We start from the raw sequence: 17,888 nt of genomic DNA on the forward strand, positions 1-17,888 counted from the left end.
AATCACAATACACTTATTGTTTTTCCAGGTTTTGCTTATAGATCAAGATGAGGCAGTAGATAAAGTCATGGAAAAAGACAAGTCCGTTGTCAGTATCCATGGTCTGATTTTGTCTTAACCATGAACAGAAATGTTCAACATATACCTGCTAAAAAACTTATGAAGATATAGCCTCAACAAAGGAATGTAAATAGCAACAATCAGATATGGAACAACAATGGCAGGCTCTTCCATTCAAACTTTAACTGTCACTTGTTCCTTTAAGTTCATTTGATAAAGACAAAATCTACAATGAATGCCTTGTTTGGTGAGCTCACAAGCTTCTCTCTCTGATAATTTAACTGTCCAGTACAGATTTTTAACAATATATTTAAAACTCCTACTAGTCAAAGGTCAATTGCAGGCTTCACTGTAATATTTTATAAAATGTATTCCTTCCTCCCACACCTCCTCAACATTTATTTCTTCAAAGAATTGATAACTCAGTACCTGATGTGGATCCACCATGATAGTAAATGTTATGCCTAAAATGACTTAACTAAAACAATTCTAGAGTGCCACTGGTAGAGATCACAAAGAAGTAAAATATAGCACTTTCAGTGCTATCTTCTGGAAGAACAGATGGATCTTCAAAGCATGAGTTCAAACAGGGGCCATTCAAATAGGTAGATTATCAATGGCTAAAGTATTCAGTGGAGGCCTAGAGGCAAATATATTCAGTGATTAAGTGGCCTAAACACCTTACAGCTCTTCTTTCAAATATCAAATACAAGAGAAAGCCTATTTTAAAAGTCTCTTAGGTGTTTTCAATGGTTACTCAATCATCCATAGGAAGCTCTGACTTAGTTGCATAGAATTTGATATATGTGTCTACCACTGAATCCATGTTTTATATCAAAATTTATGTTAAGCGAAGCCAAGATACTTAACCTTTGGTCTGTCAAAGTGTTCAAGTATGCTTCGAGATGCTTTTGTTCATTTTCATAGTGTTCATTCTCAACCTTCATCACGGGAAGAATACACAGGACCTTTAGCAATGCATACACATTAGGAAAAAAGTTGATGTCAGGCAGGTGGAGGGCTTCATAAATGGTGGATGGAAGCTCAATATCTTTCCCTCTGTGTTTCCATTCAATTCTCCAACAATTAAGTTGAGCTGAGTGTCGGGATTGGGTAGATCACTTCTGTACATGTCAGCATGGTGTTCCTCTGACCTGTTGAATTTGAGTTGATGACTGAGGGCATCAGAGATGGGTATTTAAGAGCTTTGAGGTTCTGTTCTGAGAATATATCTTTAAGTTCCTGAATAATGTGCTCCACTGTTGGAACACTTAGGTTTGCTTTATAGGAACTCTCAGAGGTTAGTTGAGGTTCCAGGTTACCTTGCTGAGCTCTGCGGACTTTCCCAGGGAGTTTCATCTGAATATCAAGTTTGGCTGCCAAATTTGTGGCTTCCTCAAACCAAAACTCAGGATAAAACTTCAATATTTTCCATTACTTCATTGAGTGAATTGCAATACTGCAGTCAAGCTGCTGGCTGCAAAGAAGACATCAGAGGTTTGCCCCTGGAGATTTTTCCCAAAGGCCCTTATAAAAAGGAGATATTTTTTAAGAACAATGATAGTAACAATGATAGCAAATCTGCTACTGCACTACAGAGGACAAATACTCCGACAGCTATATAGTTATTCCATCTAATAGTTGTGTCACTATTTATACCATTTAAACATAAAACAAGTGCTTGCAAGATGTCCACTAAAATTTCAAAAGCCTCATGCTTTCCTGTCCACTGAGAATAGCAAATTCCCTTCAGTGCTTTACTCCTTTCTTCCCTGTTCTGAAAAAGAATAGAAATAACATTGTAAAGTTCTGAAAGCAGTTGTGGTGATCGATGGAAAAAACAACAAACTTCCTCAATTGTTCCCCATGCAACAGATACTCCCATAACAGGCACTGATTTTGCCAACCACGTATTTATGGCACAGGAAAAGCAAAGTGTGTAGCTAGCTTGGGGATAGTTCTCTAAAAGTCTAGAAGCAACACCTTTCATTTTGGAAGAAAATCCACTGGACACAATGTAAGCCTGGCCATGACAATACTCCATATTGAGCCCACACTTCTCAGTTATTGTAGTGTGAAATTTCACAGCCCAAAATTTCTGCATTGGCTTCATAGGTCAGAAAGCCCACAAACCCCTCTCTCAGATTATGTGATTCCTCCACGAACCTCACCAGTATGGGCAGGTGCTTTTCCTCTGCTAAGTCCACTACATCGCCAGCGATAAGGGAAAAGAAGTGTGAGTCTCTCACTTCCCTGAGAGTTTCTGCCCAAATACAGCACGTACAGACCTCTAGCATCTGTCTCTGCTGTATTTTTGAACAAAACAATGTGTTCACTGCTGTTGTCTCAGAGCATTTTCACGGGAGCTCTTGACCAGAACTTACCCGGCACTCCAGCAGTGCTTGAAAATTATCAGGCGTAAAAAGATCTTTTTCCTTTCATCAGCCTCAAGTCCATCCAGAGGTATGTTTTGTTTACCCATAAGAAGCAAGATTTCAAATAGAGACTTTAGGTATTCTTTGTTTTCCTTCTTTTCAAGGGTTAGAGGTAAAATGTTATCCTCTTTTCAAGTTCCTTCTTTCGCACTGGGGTTCTGAGCATGGGTGTTGTTGGTGTCTTTATGTTTTTGCTCTTGTTCAGAAGTTTCATCAATTTTTTTCTGTTTCAGTGTCCTGATTTCATCTTCACTTAATTCTTTTGTTTTCTGTGTCTACTGTGTGGATTGATGATTGGTAAGATCCAATATTGTTGGTATTGCATTATCTCAAAGAACTGTCCGATAAGGACTAGTTCTGCAGATCATAGAGACATCAAAAGAGTTTGGCACATAATCGATAATGTTTATTTAGTTGATCAGGTACTTCATCTTCTAAGTCTGCTTGCCTACAATTCTCCACCCACTTCTGGCATCTTGCCAGATCCTGGGAGGACCTGAAAGAAGCCAGGTGGGACTTCGTGCTCTCCAACCCTCCCCTCCCCGCCTTTTCAGGGCAGTCCACCCACCTGTCGAGCCGGGAGGGGAGCCAGGCAGGGCCAGTGTGCAGGGCAGGGGTGGAACCAACAACCCTTGAACTTGCTCCTGGGTTCAGGTTTCCCTGCTTCTGCCCAGTGTTCTGGGTCTGCCTGAACTTCTGCTCCCAGATTTCTCCACTTTGACTAATCTGATTAACACTTTGATCCTCAACTGGGTATTTCCATGAAGGGCGAAGAACCTCTTCTGCTATCTACTTAGCCCACAGGCTGCGTTGTACTTGACTGTGGGGAAGAATGGTTTTCTGCTTCTCTAAACATCTGTGATTTTCTGCAGAAAAATGGAATTGGCCCCTTTCATTGTAGGAAGCTTCATTTACCTCTGCCTGGATTAGTGGCTGTAAGAGGATGGATCAGGGTGTCTTTTTAGGGTTTTGGATTTAGGATAAGATCAGGTAATTTGGGGAAGCTGACCTGTCTGTTCCACCTCTTTCTTGCTACCTTTGTCTCTAAAACCAGTTTTGGCTTTGGAAACACCATTCCTATTGATCTAGTGTTGGTTTTATGGTACTAATACTAGTTCCCCATAGGGTGCAAGCAGCAAATTGTATGATTATTATTTCTTCTTCTCATCGTTCCTTTAAATTAAGCCCACAGATTAGTCTTTCCTTGCCTTTTGGCTGAAATTTTGAGCATATCTCTAACTTGTCAGACACCTTTAGATAAGTAAAAAGTCCATTTGTCACTTTTAGCTCCAAGATACATAATTAAAATTTGCCATCGAGTTTAATAATCAGCATGGTAACACCAAAACAGAATATTTTGTTAGTCTGAAAAGCCAATAATGGAGGGGGTGTTTATGGTGGATATCTCCTTCAAGATGAAGTTATCTTCTTTCAGGGGACAAATAAACTCTCTGTACGGTCTTCTTAGAAACCCCTGTTGTAGACTGAGATGAGGGAGAAATTATCTGTTTCCCTACCCCTGGATAAAAACACTTTCTAGAGGAAACATCTCTTCTCTTTCTTTAACTTCAAACTTCTTATACTCTTGAGGTAGGTGACCCAGCCGGTTTCAAAACCACATGGGTGATTTAGCCTCTTTATTTGTAACATGGAGGTCCTTGGCATCCGGCGTTGTTCTTTATGTCTTGGCAAAAACTGAACGAGAAAGAGTCACATATAAGATTCCATTAACAGATTAATTTTGGCCAGTGCTATATATTTTACAAAGTGTTTTCACCTATATTGATTTCATTTATTTTGTAGCGATTCCATGAAATAGGCAGGACAGAAACGTGGGCTCAGATAGGTTAACTGGCGTGCAATGCGTGAGGCCGGAAAGATATTCATGGTGGAACCTGGATTGAAACCCAAGTCTCATGGCTTTAGGCTGGTTTAGAATTTAGCCTCGTGGAATAGAAATATAATAAGTTGAAAACGGGTCCAAATCCAACTTATTAATATCTTGTAATTTTTATGTAAATTCCTTAGCTTTTCTGATCTTTAATTTCTGAATGTAAAACACAGATAATACCATCTGTATCCAGACTTTTGGTGAATTTTGGTGATAACAATGATATGAAAGCGACACTGAGGATCTTGTTAAAATGCAAGTCTGGAAGGCACCGGAGAGTCTGAAGAAATTCAGGCGGTGCTGATACAGCTTGTCCGAGGGTCACCATGAATGGCAAGTGCATTGTGCCTGTCAAGTGTCTGGTACACAGTAGAAAGACAATAAATATTCCTTTCCTTCTTTTTCCTGAATAGTCCATGTGCTCTGCTCTCTAATTTTAGGATCCACTATAAATTTACTCAGCTCGTTATTTGGCATGTGGACACAGATAACACAGGATACCCATGAGAAGGATTCACATACACAAACTCCTCATATGGTCGTCTTTGAAACAGCTGGATGGCAGAATGTCGTAGTGTCATAGTTCTGGCTCTTAATACTATGGTACCGGCAATATTAATATGAAAAAAAATGACCCAGATCAGAGGGGTTGCCTGATTCCATGTTCCAAAACAACCACTTTGTTGTCTTTCATGGACCTATCAAATAAGTGGAGGGCTTGCCAGAAAAAGGTTAAAAGATATTTTTTGAGAGTTATTTTAAAGAAATGTCATGGCTATGACAAACGTGGAGATAGCCCACACTGCACAGGATGACCGAAAACCATAAATCAGATATACTCTTGACAATAATTTTTCCATGATGGATCTATTGAGAAAGGAAAGACAGAAGTATTTTCAAATCCCAAACCTAAATTTCACTCCTGAGAACATCTGTCTGAATTCTGGCGTGGCAGCATACTGGCATTTGTTTAAGGTCATTAATCTTTAAGAAGGTGTAAAGGGATCGTGGAAAAATCTTTCTTGCCAGCAAAGGGCTGCAAATGGTGCCTTCAAGTGTTTAGTACCTTTGTATGATAATCAAGTACCATCTTCAGTTGTCACTAGTTTAAAAAAATAAACCTAATCTGGAGAGGGAGGGGCATTTCTTTAACTGTGTATAATTTTTTAGTTGCATTTCTTATGCTCATTTGGGATATTTGATCTTTCCTCCTGAGTAAAAATACCTTGGCCACTAACACCCTGAGCATATTAGCTACCAAACTGGGCTGAGATGAAGCAGAATGAATTTCTTCCCTGGGTGGACAAAATCAGAGACACCTTCCCCTTTCCCCAGGTGGCTGTGGTCTGTGGCTTGCAATGCGTAGGAAGGAACAATGACGTATTGGACACGTGCAGTGGAAAAAAAACAGGGATAAAATAGTTTGTGGTATAGGAAGGTACATTTTGTTTATTAATAGAAAACACTAGAACATGCAGCAATTTTCTTGCAAAAGTAACAGAAATTTATAGAAGTTAGAGGAGTACAAGAGTTGTTGTCCCTCAGAGTTTTTTTCATTACCAATAAATGCAGACCATAATAACATGTTTGCTATGTTTTTCCATTGCCAAAGTAATACTTATAAAACAATATTTGGAAATATAGAAAGTTAGTGAAAAATGTATCTGTATTTTTGGCATTTAAAGGCAACCAGGTTCAACATTTTGTAATGTTTCTTTTCTGCCTTTTCTCTACCAAAAAAAAAAAAAAAAAATTGGTTTCTGAAAACGTTTTTGACCAGAATGTGTGGGTTGGTGGCCTCAGACCCACCAAGAAATGAGATAATTGACTTCTCCATAATAAGACACTGCTACATGCCTGGAGTTTCCAAGGAAGGTAAAGTCTTAACAAAGATTCTTAATGTCTTACACCCCTTCCCAAACAGTGTGATCCTTATATAGATGATTCCTGTTTCATGGACAAATACTCTAAGCTCTCTCTAGCATATGTTATTGGTCCCTCTTTTTCACTATTGGCCTTCTCAAAGTTTCCTTTCTTGGTAGCTTCCAAGCTACCAAGTCGGCTCTTCCCTAGCCCTTGCCAAGTATCACGAAATTGCCCCCGTATGCCTGACTCGGAGGAGGAACCTCCTCCCCTCCTGACCACACACACAAAATTCTTGGAAGGGTCTTAATTTGAACTCTTGAATGACAGAAAACCTGTAATTTTCATGAATTAAAGAACTGGTAATCCCCAACCTCTGGCTTGGTGAGCACCCTCCTTCCTTCCTGCTGTATGGACGTTTTAAACAATAAGGTCACATCTGAAACATTCTGAGCTTATGGTTTTATTTTCCACACAAAATGTAAGATAATATATTGAAGAGTCAGCTATATCATCTTTTTAAGAGTAATCTTTAGTTACTCCGAAATGTCAATTTTATAGGATTTAATTGACCTGTGATAAAAATATATTACTACATATATATATTTTGTTGGGTGCTTTGGGGTTTATTTTTCAACAATTTTATTGAGGTGAAATTTACATATAAAACATTTTCCAGATGGATGAGTTTTGGCAATTGTATGTATGTGTTACCAACACCACCCACCACAATGAAGGTATACAATATTTCTATCTCCCCTGATGTCTCTTAGGTCTCTTTGAAGTGAGTCCCCACCTGTAACCCACCTAAACTCTAGGCAATTACTGGCTTGCTATCTGTCACTATAGTTTTGCCACTTCTGGAATTTTGTAGAATATCAATAGATTTATCCAGTATGGACTCTTTTGTCTATGGCTTCTTTAATTCAGCATAATATTTTTGAGATTCATCCACATTGTTCTGTCTTATAGTATTGTGTTGTTGCTTTTTATTGCTAAGTAATAGCCAATCTCACTGACTGGCTGTATCACAATTTCTTTATTCATTGATTTGCTTATGGACATTTGTATGGTTTCTAATTTGGCTATTATGATTAGAGATGCTATGACTATTTGTGTACAAGCCTTTGTGTGGACATGTTTTCATTTCTATTGAGTAAATATATGGGAGTGAAATTTACCATTTGCAAATTTTTTTTGATGTCTTCATGTCTTTTGCCATTTTCCAATTAGATTAAAATTGTTTTAACTATTATGTTTGAGAGTTTTTAAAAAATATATTCTAGATACTACTCCTTTGTCAGCTCCGTGGTTTGCAAATATTTTCCCCCAGCCTATAGCCTATCTTTTTACCTTTTTATAGTCTTTTATAGATTAAAAGTTTTAAATTTTCATGAAGTCAAAGTTATCAATTTTTCCTTTTATAGATTGTGCTTTTGGTGTCAAGTCTAACAACTTTGCTTACTCTAGATCCTAAAGATTTTCTTCTCCTTTTGAAGAAGAATTTTACAGTTTTACATTTTACTTTTAAGTCCATGATCTATTTTGAGTGAATTTTTGCATAAGGTATAAAACTTAGGTCAAGTTTTTTTGTTTATTGATGTCTAATTACTCTAGCACCATTTATTAAAAAAGCTATCCTTTCCTCATTGAATTGCTTTTGTACTTTTTTCAAAAATCAATTGGACACATTATGTTAAGTAAAATAATCCAAGCATAGAATGACAAATCTTGCATATTGTCACTCATATGTGGAAGCTAAATATTAAAACAATTGATCTCATGGAGACAGAGAGTAGAATGATGGTTACCAAAGGCTGGGAAGGGTAGTGGTGGTGGTGAGGGGGATAAAATGGGGAATGGTTAATGGGTGTAAAAATATAATTAGATAATTATTGATAGATAGATACAATGAACAATATTTTATAGCACAACAAAGTGACGATAGTGAACAATAAGTTATGGTATATTTTAAAATGATGAAAAGAGTGAAGCTAGAATACCCCCAACACAAAGAAATGATACATGCTTGAGGTGTTAGATACTCCAAATACCCTGATTTGACTATTACACATTGTATTCCTGTATCAAAATATCACATATACCTTATAAATATATATATCATGTATCCATAATAGTTAAAAATAAATATTTTTTTAAAATGTTAACTGTAAGTTTGTGGAGATGTTCTTAATCAAGTTGTGGAAGTTTCCTTTATTTCTACTTCTCTGAGTTTCTTGTTGTTGCTGTTTTTCTTTTTCTTTTTGTTTTTCTTTACTGTGAATGAATATTGAATTTTATCATATGCATTTTCTGCATTGATCAAGATCATCATATGATTTTCTTCTTTAGCCTGTTGATATGTAGTTTACACTGACTGATTTTCTAATGCCGAATCATTTCTGGACCCCACTTGGTTATGGTACAGAAATTTATTTTTATATATTGGAGAATTATTTTTGTTAATATTTTCTTATGGATTTATGCATCTGTATTCATGAGAGATCTCATTCCATAGTTTCCTCCTCCTATCTTTGTCTGGTATGACATCAGGATAATATTAGCTTCATAAAAATGAATTAAAAAGTTTTCCCTTTTTCCTTCTACCTTCTGAATGAGATTATGGAGAATTGGTGTTCATTCTTCTTTAGATAGTTGATAGAATTCTCCAGCAAAATCCTCTGGGCCTGGAGATCTCTTTATGGGATATTTTTAAACTAAAAATTTAATTGTCTTCTTGTCATAGGGCTATTCAAATTACCTATTTCATATTAGGTGAGTTCGTGTTTTGAGGATTTTGTCCATTTCGTCTAAGTTGTCAAATTTATGTGTGTAGACTTGTTTATAGTATTCCCTTATTACCATTTTGATGTCTGTGGTGTCTACAGTGATACCCTCTTTCTCCTTCCTGATATTGGTAACTTATATCTTCCTTCTTTTTTCTTTTTGGCCTTGCCAAAGCTTTGTCAATTTTACTGATTTTTTTTCAAAGGAGCAGCCTTTTGTTTCTGTGTGTGCATATTCTGTTTTTATCCTCATTATGTTTTGTATTTTCCTTAAAACCATTATGTGCACATTACAGCTGTTTTAAATTCTTGTCTGCTCATTCTGTTATCTCCGTCTTTCTGCATCTGTTTGTATTGACTTACTTTTCTCTTGGTTATGGGTCATATTTTTCTGACTCTTTGCATTTTAAGTAATTTTTATTAGGATGCCAGACATGGTAAATGTTATTGTTGAAAGTCTGGATTTTGAAGTCTTCCTTTAGAAAGTGGAATTTTGTTTTGGCAGGGGGAGTTAAGTTATAGTTCCACTTGATCTCTATGAAGCTTGTTTTTAAATTTCGTAGGGTGAGTCTAGAGTGAGTCTTACTTTAGGGCTAGCTTAATTCCCCTCTTGAAGCATGCCAGTTCAGGAGATTCTAGTAAATATTCAGGGTTGTCAGCAAGGTCTCCATTCTGGCTGGCTGCAACTCAACTCCTGGCTCACAAATCCCAGTAGCTGTTCTTGCATGGGCTCACAGAATTTCATTTTTTACATATGTAGCCAAATATTCAATGAAGAACTCAAGGTCTAGATTTCTGGAGTTCTTTCTCTCTGCTCCCTACATTTCGGCTCTCTCAGCCTCCTTCAACTCTGATCTCTGTGTTCTAAATTCCATGTGATGGATATGCTCTTCTTGGGTTCCACCTCTTTTATTGTAGTCTGAGGAGTGCCTCCATGCAAAAAGCCATGCTGATTGTAGAGTTTACCTCATTTCTTTCCCTGCTTTCAGGACTCAGTCCTGTGCTATGTCTGTTTTCTAACATCTGAAACTAGTTGTTTCATCTATTTTATCCACTTTCCTAGCTGTTTACAGATTTGGTACCAGTTGTTATTCAATCACATTCAGAAGTGGTAAACCCTAAACTCTCTCTAAACATGTTGAGATTTAAACAGAACAATTGCTGTTTCCCTCTTCAGTTTCTCTTAGTAGTTTTCAGGAGCTTCAATCCATTCATTCTCAAATATATCCAAAAATCACTCGGGATATTCTAAGGTGCTGTATAAAAGAGCATTTCTTTTCTGCACATCATGATCATCACTCTTCCCTTAAATTAATAGGATATGTTTTCCTGAGGCTGTGGTTTCAGTATGCAGGGCAAAAAATTCAATTGTTCTTTCTTCATTTTGGGGGACAAAAATTATAAGAATGAGGAGGGTCACAACACCTAATGTTGCCCAACTCAGCCCTATGTAACTTTGGAAGTCTTATTCTTTCCTTCTCCCTCTGTCCCCTACCTGTGTATGTGTGTGTGTGAGTTTATTGAATAAAGAAGCTTTTAGATCATGTCTTGCCTGACAAGTTAAAAGTAACTTTCTCACCAGATGTGCCGTAATGAAAATCTCCAAAAAGTTTCACTTAGGATATGTCTCAGTGGGCATTTTAAGACTGTATCAATAAACTTAATCACATGGTAAGATCTTGGTATTCATCAGAAAGGGATTTGAGCCAGGGTGTTTTAAGTTGATTAGTATCTGGAGTGAGAAAGATCTCTGTTTTCATGAGCCTTCTTGGAAAAATTTCCCCCTATTTATCAGGAATGCCAAATTCCTGAGATTGAAGTGGATACCCCGGGCACAGTTCAACATGGCAAGAATAGATGCCAAGGGGAATGTGTTTTCTTTTCTATCTCTCTTACTCTTATTCCTTTGAATTTTTTCTGCAGGGTACTTAGAAAAATTGGAATTGATAGGGTGATATACTTTGAGTTATATGTTGTCATTAAGGAGGCATGTTGGTAACTAATGACTCTCTTGGTAAACCAGTTCAATATCTCTTTGAGGAGGGCCTCAAGTTTTAATATTACACACAGCGAGGGGATTACATAAAGTACAAAGAAAAAAATTTCTTTTGATTTTCTGAGGAAGATGTTGTTTAAGACCGAAGACTGGAAAACCAGTTGAATAATGTAATAACAGAGTTTGGGCTAATCAAACCTTCTGATGTGTCCAGTTTAAATTCTCCGAAGGATGCTAGGGAAATCCATGGAACCAGATGGCTCCTAATCATTTAAAAGGAGAACACAACTGTGTGGAGATTGAATGAGAATTGCGTTGGGATTGAAACCTGTAGGGTTTCTTAAAAAAAAATGTATAAGAAACTAATATGGAGTTTGGAGTATTTCAACTGGTAATCAAATACAGAATGTTTTGAGATAGCTGATGAGATATTCTTTCGTTTGATTTTCTCAAATAAATAAAGGCTGTTTTTGATTCTGTCAAGACAACTTCGCGTGTAGGACAATAACTAGCATGTGTTTTATCTCCATAAACATATGTTTGTAATTGCACCCATACACTTTCTGAGGCGGGGAAAGTTTTCAGGCCTCTAAAAAGAGATTAGTACTTCCATAGCAGAGTCCAAAGCCAACAAGATAGGAAGCATCTATGGCCTTCTGAAAGAATTAAATTGGTGAATCAGCCAAGGGTGGTGGGAAACATGAGGCCTGATAGACTTGTCCTATCTTGTTACAAATGTTCTCAAAAAAGCATTATTCATCTGACCTTGACACCACTCCTATGGTTATGTATCAGCTATCACAAAATCGCTGTCATTGAGGAGCTTATAGTTTAAAAGAGGGACTTTTAAATAAGTAAACATATTAGTAGATGTTAATCAGTTCACCAAGCCAAAAATATTGGAGCATTAGAAAGATCTGAATTTGAATCTTGGCTCTGGTACTTAAGGTGTGATCATAGGAATGTATTTTAATTTTAATGAACATCAGTTCCCATCTCAGTTAACAGAATGCAACCTTTTAGGTAAAAATCCTATGGTTGCCTTTGACATGTCATTTCCCCTCACCTCTTACCTCCTATTTAGCAGCAAGTCCGTCCTGTTGGCTCTGTTTTCAAACAGATGTGACCACTTCACTCCCTTTCACAGTCACTGCCCAAATCCAGGTCACCAATATCTATTGGCCAGACAATTAATGGCCTTCAAATTATTTCTACTTTTGTTTTCCTCCCTTTGATCCTTGCCCAGTCTCTTCTTGGCTGAATGGCCCAAGCGACTCTTTCAATATGCATTGGATCACATCTCTTCCTTACTCCAACCCCTCCAGTTCCTTCCCATTACACTAGGGTACCATACAAGCTCTTCACCGTGCTCTTCAAGGCTTCATGCAACATTGTCCTGTCCACCTCTTCTGCCTCATCTTCAATTACATCTGACCCTTGGCTCCTTCCACCTCCTTCTCACTCTGCTACAGTCATCTAGGTCTTCTTGCTGTTCTGCAAACGGCTCATTTGCTAAGCTCATTTATTCCTCAAGTGACCCCCATTTCTACTGGCTTCTTCTTCTTCTTCTATAAGCCCTACATCCAGCTCAGATGTTACCACCTGAAAGAGGCTTTCTCCATCTTACCTAAAATAGCAGCCTTTGCCTCTATCCTCTTGCCCTATTTTATTTTCTTCATAGCAAGATTGCCGTCTGAAATTTTATTATGGTTTTTAAAATATTCTTTCTTCCTTACTAGAAGGGAAGTCCTGTAATGATGGGCTTTGCCTGTCTTGTCACTACTGTATTCCAGTCACATAGTGGATACCCATTGAATGTCTGTCAAATGAATAAATAATTTTTAAATGGGGATAATGATAAAATATTAAGTTTTTTGAGGAAGGAATAAGAACATAACACATATGTATACATACATGAAACCTATAAAGTACTAAACTGTTAGTTATTCATAGACATTATATAACTAAAATGCTTGGAAGGTACACAAAGTATTTGGACATGATATTGGCAAGTCTCTCTGTGAGCTCGGATGTGGGTTTTATATTTAGTTTTATTTTCTATCTTAAAGGAAAAGAAGTGAGTTTTACCCAGTTGACCAAATAGACTCATTACTCATATTTTGCAATTAGCTGCTTTATATATATTTGATCAGTTATTGAACTTCTAGCAATTAAAAAATACATATGGTCCTCAACTTAGGTTGGTTTGACTTACAATGGGTTTATTGGGACATAAACCCTATCCAAAGTTGAGGATCATCTGTATTTCAGCCCTCTGGGACATTGGGAGCACAGTGGAATATTGTGTTACCAATAACGCTACCTATTTACACAAGCGGTGTTTCCATCCATTGCATTAGCTAAAAGGGAAAATAGCTTTTATTCGTCACCGTTTTTTTGTTAATTAATGTGCACAAATTCTGCGCAGCCCTCAGTCCCTTTTGCAGTTTCTGATACCACAGTTGAGCATTAAATGAGTAACCATAACTTTTGGGACCAATGTGGGCAGCAATCGTGTGACTTACACAATATTTATGCTGTATTCCTTAGCTTTACTGCGTAGGAGGGCTCTCCAAATTACTACTCATTGTGTGTTTCAAAGCAGAAACCAGTGTCCATAGTATTACCATATTTAGCAAATAAAAATGTAAAATGCCCAGTTAAATTTGAATTTCAGATAACTAAGTGCTTTTTTATCTAGTATAAGTATGTTCCATACATAAGCATGTTGGGACGCACTTAAATGCTATACAATTTTTTATTGTTTATTTGAAATTCAAATTTAGGTGGGCATCATGCATTTGATCTGGTAACCCCACTTGGAGGATATAGCCACTGACATCATTCCTGATGCCATTACCGGTCCTTTGGCTCAGACCACAGTGTTCCTAGTATCGATGAAGTGTAACTAGATTGTTGAGACTGTTGCATCTGTTAAGGTTGCTGGGAGGGGGGTGATATTCCAAGTCAGAAGAATATTTACTATGCCTCCCTTATCTAAGTCACTCTAATATGTTTCCTTTTAATTGAGTGACTTTGAGTGGGAAACAGACATCAGTGAGAATTTTCCCATGATGCTTGGCTAACTATGGCTGTCTCCTGGAATTTGTGTGATGAACTTGATCACGCTGGATTATGTGATCATTTACTGCTCCCAAGGTTTCTGTCATCTGGGTGCAGGGTCAGAGGTGTGCTTTCTTTGAAGCTGTTAAAGCTATAGATTTAGGGCTCTCACTTGCATAGCTCACTCCCAAGGCCCTGCGCCTAATTTTGTATTCTTATTCACAATAAAAGGGCTTCCCAAGCTGTATAAGTTTCAGGCTCCATATAAACCTGGACCCTATCTCTCTACCCTCACAACCCCCACCCTTGTCTAGGGCTCAGAAGTCTAGCACACTAGCTCTACAGAATCGCTGCTTTGGATAATGTCCAGATAAAATGCTCACACTGGCAAGACAAATGTTTCACATTTAGACAAGTTGCACTTACTTATCTTATGCCCCCAACAATCTGATTCATTTCAGTTATTGGCATCTTTTCTTTCCCAGTGGTCACAGTTGTCACATTACAGTCTGGGAACATGGGGGCAGAAATCCAATGGTAAAACGGATCTGGATCCTTATGTTTTTCTTTTCACTGGGAAGCACCTAGTTCAATCTCCCTATAACCAGCTATATTTTATGCCAATCACAAAGTAAAATTCTGGCTTTCTAAGAGGACGCTTTGATCCTCTTTGCCTGGGATCTTCTGATTATCCCTTTGGTATCACTTCTAATTTAACAGCTGCTTGTTGCACTTTGCTCTAGTCGTCCCAGCTGGGGTACTAGAGATCTCTACTGCTTTGTAGAATACCAGCCACATGGACCCAAACCCTGAAGGCAGCCTCAGCTTTCCTCAGCCCCCTAAAGTAGAATATCTTAAACCCTACAAGTCTAGGTGGCTCTGGTCCTCTCTTTGGGGAATTATTTTATTTCTGGTAGGACTGGTGAGATATTGTGTTGGAATCACCCAAGACCCCATCCTTGGACCTCATCGTAATTTTAGGTACTTTCATTCCCTTGGTGATCTCATCTTTTGTCATAGCTCTAAAGGCCATCCAAATGCTGACAGCTTCATAGTTTATATCTGGGAAGTAATCGGAGAGTTTAGAGAAAAGAAGTGATGTGATCCAATACATGCTTAAAGGATCAGCCCAGACTTTCCCCTTGACTCAAAAGTTGTTCAACTGCCTATCTGGACGTCCACTAGGCATCTCAGACATAATGTGTCCACAACTGAGCTTCTGATCTTGCCTCCAAATCTGCTCTCTCTGCATTTTTTCATACCTCAACAAATGACAACTCCTTCCTCCCAGTTACTCAGGCCAACAATCTTGGAGTCACTCCTGACTCTTCTCTTATTCTCACATTACATGTTCCAACTATCTAACAACAGTTTCTCTACTAGAATACTTTTTGTTGCTACCTTCAAAATAAATCCAGAATCTGATCCATTCTTGTCTTCTCCGCAAATACCTGGCCCAAGACACCTCATCTCTTATGTGGCCTTGTAGTCACCTCTGAACTGGTCTCCCTGCTTCTGTTGTCAGCCAGCTTGAGTCTATACTCAATGTAGTGATCAAAGTAGTCCTTTCAATACATTAGTCAGAGCATATTATCCTCTGGTCAGAGATTTCTGAGAACTTCCCACGTCATTAGGAATAAAGCCCAAGTTCTATGATGGCCTGCAAGGTAGTACCCGATCTACATCTCTGTGCTTGTCTTCTAATACTTTATCTACTGCCCACTCCACTTCAGCCTTGCTGGCCTCCTTGCTGTGTTTCACATGAGCCAAGCACATTCACTTTTCAGTGCCTTTCCACTAGCTGTTCCATCTGCCTGGTTTGCTCTTCCCTCTGGGGTGTGTGTGTGTGTGTGTGTGTGTGTAGATGTTTCCTCACCTCTTTCAGGTATTTTCTCAAATGTAACTTTCTCAATGATCACCCTATTTAAAATTACAACCTTGCTCACCATAATCCTTATTCCTTGTTTTAATTTTTCTCTGTAGAATTCATTATTTCTAACATACTTAAATTTTTTTTTTTAAATTGTGTCTTCTCCAATGAAATATAAGCTTCATGAAATTGGGGATTTTTATCTGTTTTCATCACTGTTGTATTCCCAGTGCTTTGAATAGTGCCTACTACAAGGGTTGGGGCACTTAATAAATAGTCATTGAATACAAAAAACATTGGCTTCATGTGTCTTTTCAGCAATTCTTTTTTCTTTTCTTTTCTTTCTTTTCTTTCTTTCCTTCTTTCTTTCTTTCTTTCTTTCTTTCTTTCTTTCTTTCTTTCTTTCTTTCTTTCTTTCTTTCTTTCTTTCTTTCCTTCCTTCCTTCCTTCCTTCCTTCCTTCCTTCCTTCCTTCCTTCCTTCCTTCCTTCCTTCCTTCCTTCCTTCCTTCCTTCCTTCCTTCCTTCCTTCCTTCTTCTTTCTTTCTTTCTTTCTTTCTTTCTTTCTTTCTTTCTTTCTTTCTTTCTTTCTTTCTTTCTTTCTTTCTTTCTTTCTTTCTTTGCGACAGAGTCTCACTCTGTTGCCTGGGCTAGAGTGCTGTGGCATCAGCCTAGTTTCCAGCAACCTCAAACTCCTGGGCTCAAGCAATCCTTCTGCCTCTAATATTATTCCCAAGTCAGGCCATTAACAAAGTTGTAGAAAGCTCTTCACCAATCTTGTATGGTATCTACTGAACTCCAGGATCTTTCATTCAGTACCAAGGAAGGCGCATAGCCAATTGTGATGGTGGAGCCCATACAGAAGGGCCATTATCTATATTTCTCCAAAGTCTGGTCAAAGGAAGCTTTGACTAATTTGATTAAAAATTGACTAACTCAAGGGAAATCATATCACCAAAACACTTTCCATCCAATGCTCGACAGTTGCAGAATTTGCTGAGATCATCCACTGAGCATCCTTTTGAATGAATGGAATTTCACAGAGCCTATATAATCATCTCTGACTTCTGTAGCCATAGGGATGCATTAATACCTGTGCCTCATACTCAGCTGAAAATCACCAGATCCTTGGTGGGTAGTCCATTGTGTCCCGGACCTGGGGTGCAATGTACTGGAATATTTTACTACTTCTATTCAAACTTTTCTAATGCATTAGACAGTCTAATTTTATCTGACTTTTCCTCTCAAATACCATGATGGGGTAAAAGTACGAAGTTTTCTTTCTTTATATTTTATTGAATTATAAGATATATGCAGAATACTCCAATATACAAATACAACTCGATGAATTACCACTGAATGAACATAGCTGTAACACTATTCAAGTCAAGAAAGAATATTCCCAGCATCCTATGTCCCCTCCCAATCATCACTCCTTCCCTCCTCCTCAAAGTGAATATTGTCCTCATTTCTAACACTGTAGTTCAGTTGTTCCTCTTTCTTTGCTTTATATAAATGAAATCATTCTGTATGGATCTTGTGTCTGGTTTCTTTTGCTCTATATTATGTCTGTGCAATTCATCTATGTTACTGAATATTAACTGTGGTTCATTCACTGCTATTGCTTCATGGTATTCTGCTATATGAATTTACTGCAATTTATTGTTTCTAATCTTTTGTTTTTATAAACCGTTTGGTTTATATGGTTCCCTTTCTGTTAGGTACATACTTTGGAGTGATTCTGCTAGGTCATGAGTATGTAGATGTTCAACTTTAATAAATGATGGAAGTGGTGATATTCCTAAAACATTGTCCTAATTTGCCTCCTACCAGCAATGTAAGAGAGGTCCTATTGCTACATATGCATGTCAACACTTGGGATTTTCTCTCTTTTTTATTCTAATTATTCTCCCGGGAAAATTGTAG

The 17,888-nt window shown here is 37.8% G+C and overlaps 1 pseudogene; it reads right to left on the bottom strand.

Annotated features, from left to right (window-relative positions):
• Window positions 1-796: 796 nt before the first annotated feature.
• LOC105855532 (52 kDa repressor of the inhibitor of the protein kinase-like) lies at window positions 797-2,542 on the bottom strand (annotated as a pseudogene).
• Window positions 2,543-17,888: the final 15,346 nt, after the last annotated feature.

This window comes from Microcebus murinus, chromosome 23 (genome assembly GCF_040939455.1).
Source record: "Microcebus murinus isolate Inina chromosome 23, M.murinus_Inina_mat1.0, whole genome shotgun sequence".
Taxonomy (NCBI): Eukaryota; Metazoa; Chordata; class Mammalia; order Primates; family Cheirogaleidae; genus Microcebus; species Microcebus murinus.